Consider the following 22147-nt stretch of genomic DNA (forward strand, 5'->3'; position numbering starts at 1 on the left):
GATCCAAATTCAGCCCCTCTTGAATTCCATTAATTTATGTAGTGCCAATTTAGTGCTGTTAATTGACCATTAGATTTTTGTGTATAGGCTGAGCAATAAATTAGTTTAACTGGATCTTAATGTGATTCTTTGTGCATGAAAGGCATTTGGCCCAACACTGTAACTCTATAAATAAATAATCAAACCACTAAATTAACATGGTTTGGGATTAGTTTAGGAAAAACAGCACCCAGATGTAGGTCTATTAGTTTTATATCCTATCTTTCATTCAGGGATAGGAGTCTATGAATGAGATGTACAAAACCAATCTATAATTTACACTTGTCGTTTTTAATCTCTAGATTGTAATTAAATTGGCTTTCTTTCCATTTATATGATTCTCTTTTTAGTACTGTTGCAATAACTATAAGATACCTTGAATTTCATGTGGAGAATTTTAGTGTTAGTTTGAGACACTAAAATGATGAAGAGCAAAAGCTGTTGCTAAGTAACAGAATACATTTCGTAAGCCAGAAAACTCTTCATCAGGAATCTTGGGTTGAAACAAACTTGCCTAAGATTCTAAAAAGCTGAAGCAGTCTGATCAGAAACAATCTGTGGCTCTCAACCCCTATTTTCTCTGCCTCTTCCAAAGAAACCTGACATTGTGCTAATACTTAGACTTGCTGGAAAATTACCAAAAGGTGTTGTCTTTTTTTCTTTTTGCCTATTTCTGGTGGCAGTAAATGAAACAAAGAAAAGGCTGTGTTAAACCTCAGAAAAATCATATCACATTTATGTTTTTTAAAATGCCAGTACTTCCTTCAGCGCTGGAAAAATGGGCTAAAATCCAATCTTCTCTGGTGATAACATTAATCACTATCACTCACTGTAGTCATTGGCCACTGATTCTTTCTTTAAACATAGCAATCAAGAGATTTAATACTCACATCTAAGACTAAATGGAGCAGTGTAAGTCAGAGTTGTACATCTTTGTTTTCCGGGAAAAGATTTATGATTTTGTGATAACGGCCTTTCCTAAGAACTTGAATTAGCTGTTTGTTCAAAATGATGATGGTGCTGAATGAAGGCTATTTATGCGGACATCACAGCACTCCTTCCTCACATGATCATGGTTATGAGGCACTTGGCAACCAGCCTGCGCTTACAACAGTTGCAGTATCCTGCTGTCATGTTATCACTGTTTACAACCTCCCCCTGCTGACTTCCCACAAGCAAAGTCAAAGGGGAAGCTGACAGGGAAAATTTAAATTGCTCCTGTTCCTGTAAAAGTATGAGGTCCCAGAGATATTGGATAATGTAGTGTGCACAGCAGCACCTCCCTGCCTGGACTCCATAGTGCATGTCCACTTGGCCATACCTAGCCACTGCATCGTCTACCTGGCCATGCTCACACCAAGCCGCTGCACCTACCTGCTCTCCACTTGTCTGGACTCCAGTCTCTCAACACTTAATGCACTGTTGCACAGCGTCACAGCACTCCCCTACACAAGCATGTTCACTCTGTGCCACAGCAATCTCTCTGCCCAACTGTGCTTGTACCAGGCCACAGTACCCATCCTACCTGCAGGCCTGTTTCTGAACTGCCTACCAAAGGTTTCCTGCTGGCTTCCCCACTGACTTTGCTTGTTGGAAGTCAGCAGGAAGTCTCAAGTTGTAATCACATGAGGTCCTCATTTAACAATAGCAACAGCAACTGTCAGGATTTATGTTGCTAAATGATGCACTTACATGATGTCACTTTATAACCGCACTGCTTATTGATGGAAATTCTAATCCCAATTAGACTCATTTAATGAGGACTACTGGTAGTTTAAAACCAATAATGAATACAGAAACCTAAAGATACCATATTAGCACTAGAAGGTTCCTGGAGTAAGGATTCTGAAATTTAAATATCTAATAACTAAAATTCTTGTTATCCTGCCGGGAGATGTATAGATATAATTACTTCTCTGCAATTATTTCTTAAAAATTCTTTAAAATGCGAACAAGAACAAAGTTGCTATATCAAGGATACAGTTCATATAACTTAAATGCTAAATGTCTGCTGCTGTTTGGTCCTGTATTTGAAACTTCTGTTGAGCAGGGACCATCCACACATTTGGGACAGAGTGCTCTTTAAAATAAAGGCTACCACCATCATCTGGCCTATGACCCATAAACCTCAGAGAGGACTTCCAGAGACTATTCTAAATAGCTAGACTGGTAGAGCTGATTTGATTTTGGCAAGTACCTAAATATATCCTGGTGCTGCACTATAAAAGGCTGAAAAAGTGATAGTACTTAATTGGTAAATCGATAATTGGCACTATGCTTCAATTTGACCCAGAAACCTGTTGGCAACCAGGGCAGATTTTTTTCAAGAATAAAGAAGCACATACCACTGAAAGGAGGGCTTAATGCCATAGCAGAAATCTTTCTAAGAAGATTGGAGGATTTTCCCTATAGGGTTATGTTCTAGAATTGGAATTTGATTGCAGTTTGGGCAGGCAAAAGGAGTCAGACACTTTTTACTTAGCATATATTTTATTCATCCTAGATATATATAATATCTGATTGTGGAACATTTGACCAGTGTATTTCTAAGGTTCTAAGAATGATTGGAAAAACATAATAAAAGGTGAAAGTCATATTTGCTCCTGCATCAGTGGTGCACTTGTTTTTTTTATGGAGCTTAATTGTCTAATTATTTTAAAATATATTTATTGCACCTTTGAATTTTAAGATCTGCAAGGTAACTAACAATAAGATGACAAACTGACAGGAGCAAAAACAACAACTGAGTAATGGGTCCATCTTTGCATATAAACTGAAAATCAACAGAACTTTCAAGGATTTGTGATAATTGAAAGAAGTATATGGTAAGTAAAATGGGATTCCGCTTGGAGAACTTTTAAAGTCTCATTTTTGGGGACTTCCGGTTTGTCAGCTTCGAGCGGCAGGGATTTGCGATCCTGCGCGATCCCTGCCGCGCTAGCCGCTTTGATGCCTCCGATCCATCGATCTGGAGGCTAGGGCTGCCATGAAGAGGCAGCCCAAGATAGGAGGATCCGGACAGGGGTTGGGGTCTTCGCAGACCCTTCCCCACCCAGCTTAACCTTCTCTCTCAGGCGGTGGAGCGGCGGTCTGTAATGGCCGCCACAAAGAAGCTGACAGCTGGACAAGATCGTGCTGGAGGAAGAGAAAGTGCTTAAGCGAAAGTTTCTTGGCTGAACTGGACTATAAGATTCAAGTAATACAAGTAATATCCTGAAAATTCGGATTTTTTGAAAGATATTTTGTTTCCAGAAGAGATTTAGCAAGCGGCGAGTGAAAGTGTTTTAAGAGAAAGTTTACTCTCCTTCCACATGGATTTAACAAATGGATATTGAAAATCCTGCTATTTTATAGAAGGTAAAAATTTAAAGCTTTCTGTTATAAGGGAAGGGAGAGGACAAAAAGAAAGTTTTCATTAAGATTTTGCTGGAGGAGATGCCTGGAAGATTTTGAGATTGGAAGTTAATTGTAATGAGACTTTAAAATACAGATTGGGGTTTTTTTCCTTTGCCAACTGATATCACCCCAGGAAGAAAAAGTGTGAAGAACTTTGTGTTCTGTTTGGATTGTTTGATGACTTTGGGATTTTGGGGAATTGTTTTAAGTTTTGAATTATCTTGGTTGTTTTAAAAAAGAAGAAGAAGAGAAAAAAAGAAGAAGAAAAGGTTTATAACGGTTTAAGACGGTGTGAGAGAAATTTTTGCTTTTTAGAAATGGCGTTTGCTACCTATCAACAAACACAGCAATTAATGGAGGATACAGAAGAAGAAGAAGAAGAAGAAGAAGAAGCCATCTTTAATGAGTTTAAAAGGACATAAGACTTAAAAACATCCAAGAAAGAGGAAAATAAGATGCAAAATCAATATACTGTTAGAAAGCAAAAGAAAAGAGAAATGCAACAGAGGGGGAGCGAAGGGGGTAAAAAGACCAGATGGGATAAGATAGGAAGGAAGAAGGGGGGAAGCCAAAAAGGTATGAAATAAGGTGTGGAGAAGAAATCTTTTTTATGGATAATGGGTAATGCATAACTTTGTTTCAAAATGTTTCTGCAAGGTACATGATAGTATTGTAGTATTTGTATGAGAATTAGAAAATTAGAATTTTATAAGGCTTAAGTAAAGATTAAAATATTAAAGGTTTAATAATGATAGATTTTAAGATTTAATAAAATATTAAAAGGAATGTCTAAAACATTTAGTTTAAGTATAGAGTTTAATTGACTATTGTGTGGATGTTCGTATGAACTTATTATTATGGTATTTGTTTTTGAAATAGATAATTGGAATGCTATGAGAGTTAATGTTTAATTATATATTTAATTATAAACAAGGCAGAGGGAAATATAAATATGATGAGTATAAAATGGATAAATATAGAAGAAATGTAATTGAATAAGAGTAAAGAGAAATAATGAGAAATTTGCTAAAAAATATTTAAGTGGAAATGGGATATATTAGAATTGTATTGTATAAAACAATGTTTTATTTGCCTTGTAAAATTTATAATGGAAAGAGGTTCAATGTCTTTAATGTTTAATGATGTTTTGTTTGTCTGTAAAATTAATAAAATTTGTTTAAAAAATAAAAAATAAAATAAAGTCTCATTTTTGAACAAATCTTTGTCTTTTTAGCATTAGCTTTTTTATGACATGAATCACACTGCTGGCTTACATTTAGCTTGTGATCAAATAAAACCCTTGAGTCTCCTTTTCCACCTTAAAATCAGTTTTTCATACTTAACTTTGTTGAAATTCATCATTTAATTCAATGTTATGGTTTAACAAAATTGTCTGAATATTGATTTAACTTTGTGGCATTATCTATATTTTCAGTTTCACTTCATCTCAAAATATTATTAAACATCTCATAGCAAGCTTTAAAAAGAAACAAAGCCTAAGACTGAAGATTTCTCCGCAGATGATTTTTAGAAATTTTACTGAGTATTTATTGACTTGATTTTATGTAGCATTATAGTTTAAATAAATCAGAAGTACTTGGGTTCATACAGTACACAAAACCTCCAACAAGCTGCATTTTGATTTGGCCAGATGTATTAATTCATCCTGTGGATTCAGTTATTTAAATCAGCTTTGTCTCTGGCTCAAGAATTCTGGGATTTGAAGAGGTTGTAAAGTTGTCCATCGCTCCATTATACTGTACATGGTTGTTAAATCTAAGCCTGAACTCATAGAAGATTCAGATTTTTATATTTAATGTTATTAATGTTTTCAGATGCAGGGCCACAGTTGAAATTAGGTTGTTTGGCAAATCCTTGATGATTTGCCAGCCATTCAAAGACAAAAGGATCTTTTTGCAAATGAATTTCTATAGAGGGAAGGAACTCCTGTGGAGTGGTTAAAATTCAAGTTGGCCATTCATTAGTGTAAAATCATATATTTTCAAGTTAGTATTTATTACAATCTTCTTTTGTTTAAAACGCAAGGCAATGCACATAGAGTTCTCTTTTTTAAAATTTCTTTCCATAAAAAACGCCTTGTGTGGAAAGTTGGCAGAGAGAGATTGACTGGCCTCAAACTATCAAGTGAGTTTATGTGGTTGAGATGGACTAGAACTTTGATCCCCAGCTTCTAACCCAACACTTTAACCATTACAACACAACTTCAACTCATCTGAAGGACACCATATTGGAGAAGGCTACATGTTAGTGGCAAACTGGATGCTGCATTTAGTATAGGAGCATTGTCAGCATTTTGGTTTTAATTGCTTATCTATGACTAGCAGTCAACAAAATACAGACACAGCTGATACTCTATTTAATTATTTTTGTTTATATGAGAGACATGTCATATATGTGAGCTTAATCATCTTTCTATCTTTAGTATTTTTTTCTTGCTTAAACCAGTCTTGCAAGATTAAGAAAAGATATAGGTCTGATGCTATATTTCTATTTGATTGAATGAGTGATTGGTTTTGCAGCTTATCACATCAATCTTGTGGCTATAACTTTGTTTTTAGTTCACAAAGCATCCAAGTGCTTTTTGCTGTATGTTTCTACCACTGTCTTAAGCTAATCTGCATTCATATCAGTCCAGCTTTATGTACATTAATGGATAAAACTGCATTTCTTTCAGCTTGAATTGAATGGTGCTGTTTCATGTTTAGGTTGCAAATTAGAGATAAAGATAACTGAGTTCAAATTAACATTTTAGTATAATTTCAGTTATAGTGTATAATTTTTGTTGAAATGAATTTTACTTCATTTGCTATTATCTACTATCTGTCAGGGTTCTTTTCTTACTCAGCCTTACTTCCAGATGGATCATCCATCCATCCATCCATCCATCCATCCATCCATCCATTTACCCATTTGCCGCCAGCATGCCTCCTTATAGACAGGTACACATGGACTGCTGAAGAACATTCAATGTAAAGATAAGGAAGCATATTACTAGCAGTTAAGGCAAGGGTGGGCAATCAATTATCCCAAGGGGCACATGAGAAACTGGGTCTGCTGTATCGGGCTGCTGATGCCCTGCCCCCACCCCATATGCCCTGCTGCTGACACTGAGATCCCACCCTTTGCTGCCACTGCTGCAGGCAGGACAGGAACAGCCGAAGGGCTGGATGTGGCCCGCAGACTGTAAAAAGCCCATATCTGAATTCGGACATTTTCTGAGGAACTCACCTAGCACATGTGAGTTTTTCTTCTCTGGAGAAAAGCAAAGCAAAACTGGCTTTTCTGTAGGAAGTAACAGGAAGAGCTGAGCATAATTCTGTCTCTCTTTATAAAGGAAAAAGAAAGCAAGTAGAATGCAGATCCCAAATTATTTTCTGTTCCTGCAAATGACTGTTGTGGGATCTTATAATCTACAGTTATTTATCTCATGTACCTGAAGTGAAAAAAACAAACAAACCCTTGCTTGGTCTATCCATTGCAGACTTTGAGCCTGAGACAAGACACTTATTGATAAACGCAGTTTCTATAGTGCCAAGGCTGTGAACTACATGGAAGGTTGGAAATACTAAATACTTTAGCAATAACTTGCATTTGAAAAATTATATTTTGCCTTATTTCCATAGCATAATCCATTCATTTCTTATTCAGCTATGTAGTAACCTTCCAACCTTGAAAAACATTCCTTGCATGTGGTCATTAATCTTTATACAATATAGCAAACTGATGCAGTTCCTTTGAGACACTGGCCTGGTTCATATAATAGCCGTACACTGTTTGTTTGACTTTAGTAGTGAGCATGTTATATGAATGTGCAATCAACTGTGGTTTAGAAATCTGCTTTATATCTTGTTATGTAATTTAGTTTATAATGTAATATAATTCAGTAAATCATGATGGAACAAACTGTGGGACTTGCAAAGCATGAATCCAGTTAGCATGGGCCGGTGGAGATCAACAGCAGACTACTGTATTACAAATTTTGTCTGCAGATAAAACGACACAATATTTCTTTACTGCTATAAATGCTGAAGCCAACCAAAGCAGAATTGTGAAATATAGTCAATCTCCACAATAATATAAAATAATCAAATTCTGCAAATCCTGAAACTGTAATATAAGATTTATTTGTCCACAGTAGAATCAATACCATAACAACTTTTAAATTCTGAGGTAAAATTGAAGTATTGAGTACCCCTCACAATTCTTTCAATCTTAACTCATCACCAAGGACTAAAATTAAAAGAAAAACAAATTCTGGCATTCAAATTGCCACTGACATCAATTTATTTATGTGTGTGTGTATGTTTGTGTCAAAGGAGTTGAACTTGACTCTGATAATTTCATGGGCCCAGCCATTTAGTATTCTTTACAACAGTATGGAAATTATCTACCATGGGATGATTTTTTTAAAAACTTATATTTTATCCTATAACTCTGGGATTCCCTGGAGGTAGTACCAAGACTACTGAGTTCCTCAGCCACTTTGACTGATGGTATGACTCTGCACTGATCCAAATATTTGCAATTTTAGAATGACAGTTATATGTCCCGACAGTTACAATGATATAAAGCAAGCATAAGGGAGGGATTCTAACTTTAAAAAAAAATTAAACAGAGCTTGTCTTAAATAGCTACTAAAAAGAAGAAGCTATCTAATCCAACTCTGTTGGATTTCACTAGTCAGTCTTGGGTTTCATTTCCATAACAAACAAAATCAACTTTAAGCATGACAGAACACGTTCAACAACTCCCTAATGTTCTGCTGTCCCATTTTCTTGTGACTGCTTCCCAACATCAAGCCTCCACAAATCTATTTGCCAAGCGTCAGAACAAAAGAGAAATCCTTCTTCAATTCTGAACTTGGAAATGTGAAGCTGAATTTGCAGTAGAGTTGAGGATACAAAAATTCTCTCCAGAAAGATGGAGAAGTATGTTTTTAACTTGAAATTTCAATCATGCTGAACTTTGGAACAGATAGAAATCACTATCAGTGAAAGATGAACACTAAGGGAGATTATGAGAGGCCCACTTCCTTTCTCAATGATTCTGCTCATGCAGAGCATTATGGGAATGATCAATGACAACTGTCTCTTACAGCAGCCTAGAAAGCCTAGATTGTGGATTCCTGCCAATCCTACTGTTATTTAGGGAGGAAATGCAATTATTATTCAGCAGATATTTCACTTGTAATGGTGAAAGTGTAACGTTTATTACTGTTCTCAGCGTATGCTCCAGAGTTACCTAACGTTCAGAATGGAACAATTACTTCCTTTTTTCCTCTTCTTACAACATCCTCAGTACTGGGTGGAGTCTCATTCGGCTCACTTTCACAAATTGTAGGGATTTTTTTTAAATAGTACATACAAGCAGCTTAAGGGAAAGCAGACAGTGGAAGAGGCCCCTTGATAACTATTTTCTCCTGCTTCTTTTTAGGTTGCGTACAAATAATTTGTTCTTCCCAAAATTCTGCCATTTTGAAAAAGATTCCAAAAGTAGAAATAGAAGACTTGTGTATTTTTGCCAAAATACAGAATACAAATTATGTTTGTTGACACCCAGCCATTACTGAAACATCACCAATAGAAAAAAGTATATCATTAATAGTTGGACCCATCTTATGTTTTTAAAGCTTAATTTCAATAAAAACTATTTTTTTTAAAAGTTAGATCTATCTCCAGCTACCATCCATGCCTTTTTCTACAACTACAAATATGTATAGAAATCCAGCAACTGAATTAGCATGAATTAGGGTTATGAATTATAACATTTTACCGATGAGACAATAGCATCCGTGCACCGCTGGACACCCAGTACAGAATAGGCAACCTCCATCTACAAAATATTGCAGCCAATGTACCAAATAGGACAAAGATGGGTCTTCTAGCCAAACAATAGTGATCCCTCCTCAAGGCAAAACCAATCTGCCACATATTGATTTTCCATATTTCCAATCTGGTGTTTAGGATGATGGGAGTCAGTGTCCAAAAACTCTGGCTAGTACCTGCTTGGAGGTCATTAGTAACAGATAAAAAAAAGGAAGCTTTCTCTCCTTCGGGCCTTGTCTGCATAAGGTAGTCATACCACACCTCTTTTTTCTTTTTCTTTTTTAGCCGAGGGAAGCCAGTAGAACTTTTAAATTTCAAGCCCAAACATATTTAACTTCTGGGCGATTGTCTTGGGGAAAAGTGGGCCGAACGTGCCATACATTCTCACAAGCAAACCAAACTTGCCGAACATGAACACAGGCTAATGCAACCCCTGGGCCAGAGCAATGTCGAGTTTTTCTACACGAATTCTCTGCGTTTCTGAAATAAGGGCCCAGGGAAGCCTGGGGGACAAGCTCACTCCTTCGTGGGGAAAGCCGGTTAAGTCAAAGAGCTTGGGAAGGAGACACAGAAATTAAACCAAGTTCCTTTAACTGACTCTAACGCGAGACAACAAAATGATAGGCTCAGGCTCCGTGAAACCGGTTAGGGAGGCTAAGGGCAGGCAGGGCTCATTGCCTCAGAACCTGGAGCTGCTTCCATGCCCAGGCCCGGCTCTTCGGCTTCGCAACAGCGTCTGCCTGGTCGTCCCCCATGCGCTTTGGACGCACAAACGCGCCTGTGTTCTCTAACTGACCACGGACGGCTTTCGCGGGAGAAGAAAAAGAGGGTCCCCGGCCGCGTAGGGTTCCCCGCCCTCGCAAGAGCAGCCGGAACCCGGGGCCAGCCAGGCGAGCCAGCGCCAGGGACGGGTGGCCTAGTGGCTCCCCGCGCCGTCCCCGCGCCGCAGCCACGCCTCGCCCAGCGCCCCGCAGCGGCGGGAAAGAGTCAGGCGCCCCCGGTGGTGCCCAGCGTCGCCGCCTGTAACCACGCCGCCAGCCAGGGACGAAGGGCAGCGGCGGGCAGAGGAGCCGAGGGGCAGTCCTCACCCGCCAGCCGTCGCCGCAATGGCGACAGGCGGAGACAAAACCCGGGGCAGGGAAGGAGGAAGAGAAGAAGGCGCTGCCTCTCGCCGAGACCCTCCCGCTCTCCCCCCAAACCGCCCCGCCGCTCACCGTCCGCGGGTCCCTCCTCGGCGCCCCCACACGCCTCCGCCCTCTTCGCCACTCGGGACTCCTCCGTCTCTATGGGCGACCGGAGCTGGTCGACCTCTCACCCGCTCCTCCTCCTTTCCTCCTCCGCGGCTGGCTCCGCCTGGCCCCGGGCGGGGAAGGCGACAGGGCTTCCTGGACCGCCGCCGCCGCCGAGCTCCTTTCGCCCGCTCGCCCTGCCCAACCGTGAGAGGCTTCCTTTCTGCTCGCCCGCGGCCGGCAGGCTGGCTCTGCGCCTCGTGGCGGCCAAGTACCAGGTTGGGCTGGCGAGGCGGGCGCAGTTGCTCGGCTCGGCCCCGGTTTTCTACAACGCCGAGCGGTTGGGCGTGGAAGGTTCGCCCCGACGGGAGGCCGCGGATCCGGGCGGCGCTTCGGGTTCCAGGCAGGCTGGGAAGGATCTTGATCGCTCGGTCGTCTGGCTAAGACAAGCCGGTAGCTCCCGGGAGGGACTCTATTCACTATGTGCCTTTTTAGTGGTTTTCGACTATTAAGGAGTAGATAGATCTCTCCAGGAGGCTTAGAGACTCAGGAGGCCAGTTGCTCTTCGGAGAATATGAATTTACCCCTCGTACGGCGTCCCAGGAAGGAGCTGTTAGAAGAAATGTCAATTTTTGAACGGGATTTTCTTGATTTTATGGGGAAACTTCAGACCGATCAGAGCCTGACCTTAGACACGCCATTATTCTTGCAATTTTATCGGATTTTAGAAACAGATCCCAGCCCGAGTATAAATGAATTTCAAAGTGGTTTCCAATACACAACCGGTCTCATAACCAAGCAGGCTAAATGTATTATTTCCTGGAAACGTAAGATGGGTGGCATGTAAATTTAATTAATAAATTAATTAAAGGTATGTGATTACTGATATAGAGTGTGCTTTGTTTGGAGTCAGTGTGCCCTATGAATACAGCCATTTGGTTTAATAAACTTACATTTGGGTGACTCTAGAACAGGGGTCTCCAACCTTGGCCACTTTAAGCCTGGCGGACTTTTAACTCCCAGAATTCCCCAGCCAGCAAAGCTTCCCCAGCAAATTCTGGGAGTTGAAGTCCTAAAGGCTTAAAGTGGCCAAGGTTGGAGACCCCTGGTCTAGATTATACTGTTTGCATAAACCAGAGGTCTCCAAACTTGGCCACTTTAAGACTTGTGGACTTCAACTCCCAGAATTCCTCAGCCAGCTGAGGAATTCTGGGAGTTGAAGTCCACAAGTCTAAAAGTTGCCAAGTTTGGGGACCACTGACATAAACCATGGGTTATGTGTGCCAAAGGTGAATATTTCAGTTTCCCTCCACTGCTGTTGGTCTTTTCCCCAGAATTGTAATATCACAGTTAGCCAGTAGATGGCATCATCTCTTTATGAAAAGTTGCCCTTTGAAGCACCACTTTGACTACCAGGACAAAGACAAAAATAACTCTTTTCATTTCAGACAGAATAAATGATCCTTAACCAAACAGAGCAGAATTTATAGCTGTGACTTAGGAGTCTCCTTAGTAGATCAATTTTTGCTTATTTTCTTTTTCTATGGCTATAAATTGTTGGAAGGTTGAGCCCTATACTTGTTCTTCAGAATGAGAAATGGAAATACTGGATTTGGTAGGCTTGATCCATGCTAGGAGATAAAGCACTCTCTGAATCCATCCATGTTTGATCACTTTTGTGTAGTCCTCAGCCTTCTGTATTGGAAAGTCCAACCTTCTCTTACTGGGAAATCAACTGCAGAGAATTCTAGAGGAAATAGATTGTGTAGGTCTTTTTCAGTTGGGATTTAATCCCATTCATAAAACAGAAATAGCATTTGTTGCTCTTGAATGACCTTTATCATGACCTATATTGGGGAATATGCCCATCTTGGTCCTATTGACCTCTTAGCGGTGTTTAATAACTACTACTCAACTACTTCTGGATATCTACAAGGGTTGGGGGCATTGTTTAAAGGTGGATTGTTCCTACCTAAACTGGTAGTTTCAGCCAATATTCGGAGAAGAAGCTTGATCCCATATGTAATGGGGTTTCCATGGGGCTCATTCATCTCCCCTGTTGTTTATGAAACCACTGAAAGAGGACATCCATCATCCATAGATGACATCAGTGGTGGGATTCAAATTGTTTTACCACCAGTTCACTGGGCGTGGCTTGGTGGGCGTGCTTTGCCTAATGCTGGCTCAGCTTTCCCCACACCAGCTGACGACCTGCAGAGCCAATCAGTTGAGAGGATAAAGCAGAGAAAAACGCAGAGGCGGGTAGGAGGGGCCAATCCTGCGCTTTTCTTTTTCCTCTCAGCGGATTGTCGGCTTTTTTGACTACTGGTTCTGCTGAACCAGTCCGAACTGGTAGCATACCACCACTGCATGTTACACAGTGTCACCCTGGTCCAAGCCAGAGATATCATAAATATCCTAAATCATAATTTGTAAATGGTGAGGATAGGAATAGCGAATAACAAGCACAGCTCAAATCTTATCAATAGGTGATCCCATATTAGCCCCAATATTTATTTTGGATAACATTGTGCTCCTCCTAAAAGAAGTGACTCGTCATGTAGAAAGCATGAGCAGAAGAGTCCTTCACCTAGTTATGACAATAGTTAGGACAGAATACCTTAGACTAAACACATAGTTTGTATTATTATCATTACAGTAAATGAAGGCACAACAAAAGATTGCAGCTCACTTTCCACATCCCCAATCAATGTTTGTGTCGCCTTTTATAATGCACAGCTATAAATGAGAACGTTAAATTGGATGTTAAAGGAAAATATGAACTTTTTGTCCCTAAACACAAGCAAGAGTTTTTCATCTGCTGGAGTTAGAGATAGAAAGTCTTTCCTATTAGCTATCTTTTCCTTTCGTGTTAATTATTGATATACATTGTCTGCGCAGCACCATGATATATTACATGGGATCCAGGAAACCCTAGATTTTCCTTTTTCCAAAACTTTTATTCCCTTCTTGGAATATATTTGTAGATAATCTTTTTATTCTGATTGTAAATTTTGGAGCCTGCCTTTTGAAAGACTGCTCATGCCATATTTGGAATACAGCTGTAGAATTACAAACCATCTATTTGATCTGACGTGATTTCTATGCTGAGTCTAATACTTGACAAACTGAAGTCAAATAAGAGGATCCAGTCATGTCAGAGAGTGTGTTAGGCTCAAAATAAAATGTTGCTTAGATTTATTGCTATTACCGCATAAACAAATTAATACTTTTCTGAACACTTCTTGGCAGAGCAATTCTAAATTATGACTATATAAGAGATCTGTTCTTATGACACAGGATAGTTACTATGTCCAATTCACATTCAGACTGCCAAAAGGACAAAAAATACAACTAAAAAATATAAAAATGTAAAAAAATCCCCAATAGTGTGCCCATGGCACTCTGGAAATACTGTGCTGAGAACATCTTTTCCGAAATCTTTAGAAATCTGTTGTTGCTACTGAGAAAGACCAAGTGAATTCATAATAGTGGAATGTGCTTCCAGAGTAAATCCATCTATCATCAGACTCATAATTACTCTGTCTCATACTATGTGTAATGCATGTGAACGAGAAGCAGGACATGGCATCCAGCACAGCAGTGACCAGACTGCAGAGAGCCTGCCCAGTCTTCTTGGCACATGAATTCAAGACTCAAGCCAAATACTGACTTTGACAAGCAGACCAAGGAGGGGTTAAAAAATAATAATACATAGTGACAGCCTTCTTGAAAAGTTCACAGTCCAGGGTTTGCAGAGGAAAATAGAAAAGAACATCCTGTGCAATGGGAGTAGCTACACACACTTTGTCTATTGCCGGGAGGGAAGTGACAAAAAAGACCCTGCCAACTTTCCCAACATGCCATATGCCTTTGTGGGCTACTGGTCCTTTTAAAATGCTATTTTCTGGCAGCTGTGCTCTCAATACATTTGGAGGTTTCCAGATCAAAGAAGCAGATCTAAAGGCATTTTCTTAAAAAAAATTAAAGTTTCCAAAATGGATTGGAAGAATTCATCTTGTTGTAATGTCATGGGTTCTATTCACTGCATGTACAGATAGCATACAATTTTTTCCTCTGTACATCATCCAATTTCAAAAAAAAGCATGTGCTTTCTGGAGAAGAAAACCAAATCACAATGTTATTGCAAGGCATTTTTTTTTTTGAAAAAGCATGGAACAAAGTATGGTTGAGTATTGAAAAGGCTGTCTGAGATATGAACTAGAAAAAGAGGCAGACAGATCTGGCTGAAGGTCAAAGCAATGGAAAGAACAATCACGCAGGGAATGAACAATTTGCAAAACAGCAGAGCAACTCTTTAAGGCATTTGGAAATGTGGTGGAATCATGCTGGTAGCAGCAAGTACAATTTATGTTAGAGGAAGCCTCACTCAGTGAATATACATTTTGTGAGAAAGAAAACCAGGTAGTTCTTGACTTACGATGATAGTTGGGACCCAGAATTTCCATTGAATTGAATTAAATTGAGTTCTTTATTGTCATTGTATACAGTATACATACAACAAAATTCACATAACACCCAGAGATCAGACTCAACATGCACACACATGATAATCCCCAAACACCTCCCCACCCGCCAAAATTCTCCGCCTCCTAAAAACACACAAGCATCCACACAACAGACTAAGTAATACTGTCGAAAAGCTCATTGATGGTGGTCCTTAAATTCATTGTTAAGTGCAATTATAGCTCTGGGATAAAAACTGTGGTCTGAGTTTTAATGGTTCTGTATCTTTTGCCAGAAGGCAACAGTTCATAAAGATTGTAAGCAGGATGGGAAGAATCTCTGAGAAGGTTGTGCAACTTCCTCAAACAGCGAGATGCAAAGATGTCATCCAGGGCTGGTAGCTGAAGCCCAATGATATTCTGTGCAGTTTTAATGATTATCTGTAGAGCTTTTTTGTCTGCTACAGAGCTGCTCCCATACCATACAAGAATGCAGTATGTCAGGACACTCTCAATGGTGCTGTGATTGTAGGACAGAAGTAGATACTGAGATTTATCTTCCTGAACATTCTCAGGAAGTACAGCCTCTTCTGTGTCTTCTTTACAAGCATATTAGCATTCATAGTCCATGAGAGCTCCTCCAAGATATAAGTGCCCAGCAAAGCAGTTGTTGAGTTACACCCAATTATATGACCTTCTTTTGCCCTGGTGTTAAGCAAATTCATCACAGTTGTTAGGTGAATTAGGCCATTAAGTGAATCTGGTTTTCCTCATTGACTTGGTTTGTCAGAATCCAACTGGGAAGGTTGCAAATAGCGATCACGTGACCAAAGGACCTTGCAATCATCATAAATACACGCTGGTTGCCAAGTGCCCAAATTTGGTCATGGGACAGTGGGGATACTAAACGTGAGGACAGATTATAAGTCACTGTTTTCAGCACCATTATAAGTTTGAATGAACATTGAGTTGAGGATCACCTGTAATTATCAGATCAGATCTTTTAAAAAGAAATCAATATTTAGAAAGTAAAATATGATAGTTTTTCAGAGGATGCTGACTAATTCTTCAGAATTGGGTGAAGGGAGAATGAAGATATCCTGGATCTAGGATTTCCATATTCTCTGCACAAGTCATATATAATGATTTAGGGTGATTTTAAAAATGAACATACTATAATAGATATAAATGTCATGAATAAATAAAAATAAGCCAAACTTAGTTTTTCCACCCAAGGAGCAATTTGTTTTAATAATTAGTTTGATTCTTCTCAAATCAGCCCATCACACAAGCCACAAAGATATATACTCTTATTTTGCTATTCAATTGGAATGAAATACTATTTCCTTTTCATTCTGAAATATTTAACCAGTAACTCAAGAGACCGGCACTTATCAAATGCTATGTGACAAATTTGGGAGAGAACCCTTTAGATGTGTCTGTCTTTCTATACCTCTGTTGATCCCTTTGATGATACTAAAGCCATTAGGATAGAAGCATTCCTGTTACTCTGACATGAACCCATTGATTTATTACTGTTAACACATTTATAGATATTCCTTCTATGCATCATTCCAAATTAAAAAAAGATGTGAAGGTCAATATAACATGTTTTCTCTTCGAGCAGAAATACCATGTATCCAAATAATATTATTCATAATTATAAATGTTTCTAATGGCCTATTAATATGTATAGAAAACAAGCAGAGTTTGAAAATATATTCTTTCTTAAAATTATTCTTGTATAGCAGGAGGGATGCTACTGTCTAAGTTAATCAAGATCAAGATGGATCATGAGCCATCAGTTCAAAGACAGCAGCTTTTGTTTTGGAAGGATTTTTTAAAGCTGGTTTCAAAAGTAAATATCCTTTTACTGTATGAAAAAGGTCACTGATAATAATCGAACTTCCCTGGAGGTTTCAGTACCAGAAATAGAATGTTTTGTTTTGTACTTTAGTCCTTGAGTTTGACTCATTGGATGACTTTGATTGTCCATGACAAATTTGATTATTCTAATTGATCATCTTCTCACTTACCATCCTAAGACTGGATTACAAATAAGTGTACTTGGAAGCTCCCCTATGTTAAAACAATACTGCCTTTATCCTTTTCACTTCATGAAAAGTGTAATACAATGACCAAGAAAATAAAATCCTGTCCTGTCTTTGTTGAGAAATGGAACAGCTTGTCCTTGGAAGTTGTGGGAATGCCATCACTTGAGACTTTCAAGAAGAGATTGGACTTCCATCTGTCAGAAATGGTGTTGGGTCTCCTGGCTTGGGCAGGGAGTTGGACTCGATGACCTACAAGGTCCCTTCCAACTCTGATTATCTGTTATCTGAGCATGGAATAAACCACAGTATGAATTGCCATGTTAAAAATCTCCCATGTTCCCATAAAGAGCAGAGACAGGCAACTATGGCCACTTTACTACCTGTGGGTTTCAACTTCCAGAATGTGGGCTGACTGAGGAATTCTGGGAGTTGAAGTCCACAGCCTATAAAAGAATAATAGTTGCCTACCCTGGCAATAGAGCAGGGGTGTCAAACCGGTATCATCACATGATGTATCGTGACTTTTTCCCCCTTCGCTAAACCAGGCATGGCCAGCGCGTGATGCATCCAGCCTATGGGCCACAAGTCTGGCAGCCCTGCAATAGAGTATCTGCTCTAGTCACCTCCTTCTTTTTCTTCCTTTTTTAAATTTAAAACTCTTTCTATGTAAATCTTTTCATTCTTTCCTTTGTTTTGTTTAGGTTTGTTTTATTTTTACTTTACAGTATCTCAACTACTTTAAAATCCCATGAGGATTTTAAAAAAAACCAAAGCAAAAATCTTGTTTGCACATTGTAGCAAAACAATCAGAGCGTCTATTACTAAACATCCAAAGCAGGAATTAGGAATTTGTGATCCCCTGGATCACAAATTATTGAATTCCATCTCCTATCAACCTCATCTTTCTTGACCAATCATCAGAAATTGCTGAACTTAGAATTCAGTATCAGGAAATTCATGAGTTCTTCAGTGCTGATGTAAATCCAACCGGAAAAATGTAAATATAGGGTTAATATACCCATATTAGCATGGTATAATGATAAACAAATGAAGAGATGGTAAAGGGGAGGGGGTTTCTGCTATATCCAATAAAGTAACAACTCAAGATGGTTTTTCTGTATGTGTCTATTAATAGTTTCATCATTAAAAGAAAAATTAATTAGGGAACAGAAAGGGGAAACTTGATATCAAATTATAGCATCAGCTAGCATGAATCAAACAACTTAATCATATGGGTATCAAAGAATCACTGCAAGTGTAATTACATGCAATAACATTATGTATTTATAAAAAAAACTCAAACACATGAGTCCAATTTTCTGATTTTTCCATGAGTCTCCCTGAATTTTTCTAAATAGATTACTGCCTGCATGGTTTGCATCTGAAAACAAATTTCCAGAACTGAGTTAGATAGATAATGTTAGAAGTAATTTGAGAGGCTTCAGAAATAAATAGGTCCTCTAGAGAACTCTGTCTGATTCATATTTATGAGTTACAATGTATTAAATGGAGTAGGCCTTGAAAATCAAAGCAAAGTGAATGCATAAAGCTGAAATATGATTCAGCTGCTACCACGATTAAATCAAGCTACCAGAAACATGGATTTATTTTTCCGTACATTTGTTCAAAAATAATAAGCAAATGGTAGGTAGAAAATTTTCCAACCTGATTAGGCTGCGTGCAATCTTTAAATGCCACATTTAAAAGAACTGTGTTTATTTCACCTCCTGTATGTCAATTCCATCAGTTTTTATATGCTATAACAACTTTATACTTTTTCTATCATCCCTGAGGATGGATATTTTGGAATTAATGAAAGAATAAGACAAATAATATAGAGGTAACAGTGTTTAAATATGATTATTTAGTAACCATGTTTTTATACTTTTGAGATAGCACTGGGATCAATACAGTTATCAATTTTCTATGAACGGATTTTGTTATCACAAATAAGGGAATCCAATGCAAACTTGGGTACTATGGTACCTACCGGTATTTAGGATTTTATTTATTTATTGTTTTATTCAAAACATTTATATAGCCACCCATTTTTCAGGAAGCTTTTGGTGGCTCCCAATCAAATATTAAAAAATATTTTAAATTCAGACACAGACTCTCACCACCAAAGGTCTGTGATAGTTAATCCAGAGTGAGCAGTCCTTTTTCATCATAATGATGGGATATAAAAAAATTGGTAGAATATATAAAGATATGCCTTTTGTAGAGCTGAAAAATGTTTATCTTCTCCCTATTATTTCCCTGTAAAATGTTTTTTCTCACACGTCAAGAAATTCCTTACACAAAATACAGACTTTCCTTAGTAAAGCTACAAAAGAATTGAACCTCTTTAAGGCTTAAAAACATAATGTCCCAGATAAAGGCAAACTGGTTCAGAATGTATTCAGGCTATGTAAAGCTAAAACAATGAGGAAAATGTATGATAATTAACAGTTAAACTTTTTTTAAAAAATAGAGACAGGGACATAATCTACCCTTTATCCAAATGAAGCACATTTGTTCTAATATTAAATAATTAGTGTCGGAATATTACCAGAAGACTGCCAGAAACCACAAATGAACTGAAAACTTTTTTACAATAATGATAGGAAGATTTTTTTCCCCTGAGCAATGCATACCAAGTTACAATTCTTCCCTTCTGCAAGAGCTAATGAGAAAGGCAGAGAGAGCGAACTAAGGTTAATTGACCTATGCTGATTCTGGAACCAGAAGACTGTAACAGGGGTGTCAAACTGGCGGCCCTCAGGCCAGATGTGTCATGTGCAGGCCACGCCCATCCCAGCTCTGCAAATAAGGAAAACTTCACAAAATGTCACATGATGACAATGTGATGCTGCAAGTTTGACACCTGTGTTGTAATGGCTCCAAGCATTATTCACATATTAAGTATTTTTGAGAAATAAATTATATAATTATTTTGAGTAATAAAAATATTACATATAATTTTAAATAATTATGAATAAATTCATTCTATTTATCAAATTTTGCAAATAAAAACCATACATATGAAAATAAATACAATCGGCAGAAAGAACACCAACTACAGCCAATAACAGATTGTATCAACCATAACAGCTGTAATAAAAGGAGATCCACCACCTCATCCCCAAGGCCTGGCAGAATTATTAGAATTATTTCTCCATTTGAGAAATATGGGTGTTGACTGGGAACTGCTATAAACAGAAAAATGGACTGGAGTTTCTGTGATTCATTTTGCAGCTAAAAAACAAAGAGGCGATGTGACAAATCTTCAAACCAATCTTCTCTAATTTGATGTGTGTTAAGACCATAAATTTTATGGTGGCTGCAAAATGGAATTGCAGACCAATGTCACTGGAGGGTATTATATAGGACAAGGCTGTATCAACTGGCTGTATATTTTCCCCTGCCTTTTATATTACATTATTTTATGTTTTATGCACTGTTAGGCACACAGAGACTAAATTGAGATGGGTGAGTTCTATAAGTTCTTTAAATAAATAAAAGTAAGCTTGAGTCTGCTGCAGCACAAAGCATGATTAATTATCAAATACTTTGCAGCTTTGCAGCTTATGACAATGTCTGCAGTACAAGCTTAACTATATTATCTTATGTATGGTTTATTCAGCCCAACTGACAAAGTTTGCTCAGCACACTTTAAACTATAGCAAACTACAAGCTAGGTTAAAATGGGACTGGCTAATTTGTGGTTCTGAGGTCTGTGTACAATATCACTTATTGAAAACTAAAATGAAATAGAATAAATGAACTGGAAGGGACCTTGGAGGTCTTCTAGTCCACCCCCCTACTCAAGCGGGAGACCCTATACTATTTCAGATAAGTGGCTATCTAGACTTTTCTTAAAAACATCCAGTGATGGGAGTGCCCATGATTTCTGGAGGTAAGCTGTTCCACTGGTTAATTGTCTTGATTGTTAGGAAGTTTCTTAATTCCAGGTTGCTTCTCTCATTGATTAGTTTCCAACCATTGTTTCTTGTCCTGCCCTCTGGTGCTTTGAAGAATAATTTGACCCCTTCTTCTTTGTGGCAGCCCCTCAAATACTAGACTACTGCTATCATGTCACCCCTAATTCTTCTTTTCTTTAGATTAGCCAAACCTAAATCCTGCAAATTGCTTGAAGCTTCTCGATTCTTCATCAATTGTCTGAAGGCTGTAGCACCTAAATGCCATGATTGTGTAAACTTAAAAGATATATTGTGATAGCCTGCTTCACAATTCTCAAGAGGGAGCATCATAAATAAGTCTGCTTTCAGATCATTAGATACCCTGCAGACTGAAACTTACATCATCTTTCTTAAAGTGTTCCACCTCCTTTATGGCCTATTTTCCATATACAATTCTCAGGAGACCAGCTATAAAACAGAATACTGTTATCAAAAGTCACTGGAATCACTCAAAGCAAAAATGTTGGTTTACAAGCACAAACCCATATTCTCTGCATGGCTAAAGGCAAGAAAGAAAACCATGCAATTTGCTAATGAGAATTGCAGAAAGCTAGTCTGTAGAAATAGCCTCTCTTTCCAATTGCTTTTATAGATCTATTAAAACATTAGTCATGCAGGATAGGATTTTCCCCACCACCTAGCTGAGAGTCATCAACATCAACCCTTGAGCTCATTCTTCCACAACCAACTAGCTAGCTAACATTGTTACCTATGAAATACTCAAGGGCAGATCCTGCTGTTATAGCTTAGTTTACAAACCAAGTTTTAGTCATAGGAATTCAAACAAAACAGGAAACTTTAGAAATGTGGAGAGAAGTAATTAATCAAGACACAAGCATATGAATATTTAGTATATTCTCCCAATAGTAACCCTTGATTTAACTTAGTTTGCTACTGGGTTTAAATATTGTGCTAAGCCAAAGCAAACAAAACAAGAAATTACAATAGAACACATAATTATAACATGGTTTGTAAAGTCTGGTTTACAATGCAACATATATGAAATAGGCCACTATGATGACTGCTAGAAAATGATTAAAACAAAGCATAATTTAGCACAATGTGTAAAAACAACTGTGTCTAAAAACACAGAGAAAATTATTTGAGGTAAATTATGCTGCTGTCTGTGTTTAATAACTGTTAAGATTTTTTTTA

The 22147-nt window shown here is 38.2% G+C and overlaps 1 protein-coding gene and 1 long non-coding RNA gene across 3 annotated transcripts in view; one reads left to right on the forward strand and one right to left on the reverse strand.

The window, feature by feature from the left end:
• GNG12 (G protein subunit gamma 12) overlaps positions 1 to 11390 on the reverse strand; it is a 52214-nt gene extending 40824 nt beyond the window's left edge. The window contains exon 1 of one of the 2 annotated variants that reach the window (XM_087960450.1): positions 10496 to 11390. The gene's annotated coding sequence lies outside the window, so the exon portion shown is untranslated. The remainder of the gene's footprint in view (positions 1 to 10495) is intronic. The other variant, XM_026666000.2, reaches the window with a different exon arrangement.
• LOC148131236 (uncharacterized) lies at positions 9347 to 9621 on the forward strand. The gene is made up of 2 exons (XR_015748606.1): positions 9347 to 9435; positions 9493 to 9621. It is a non-coding gene; the product is annotated as an uncharacterized LOC148131236 (long non-coding RNA).
• Positions 11391 to 22147: the final 10757 nt, after the last annotated feature.

This window comes from Notechis scutatus, chromosome 3, assembly GCF_049901735.1.
Source record: "Notechis scutatus isolate UNSWTSFEM ecotype Mainland chromosome 3, rNotScu1.2, whole genome shotgun sequence".
Taxonomy (NCBI): Eukaryota; Metazoa; Chordata; class Lepidosauria; order Squamata; family Elapidae; genus Notechis; species Notechis scutatus.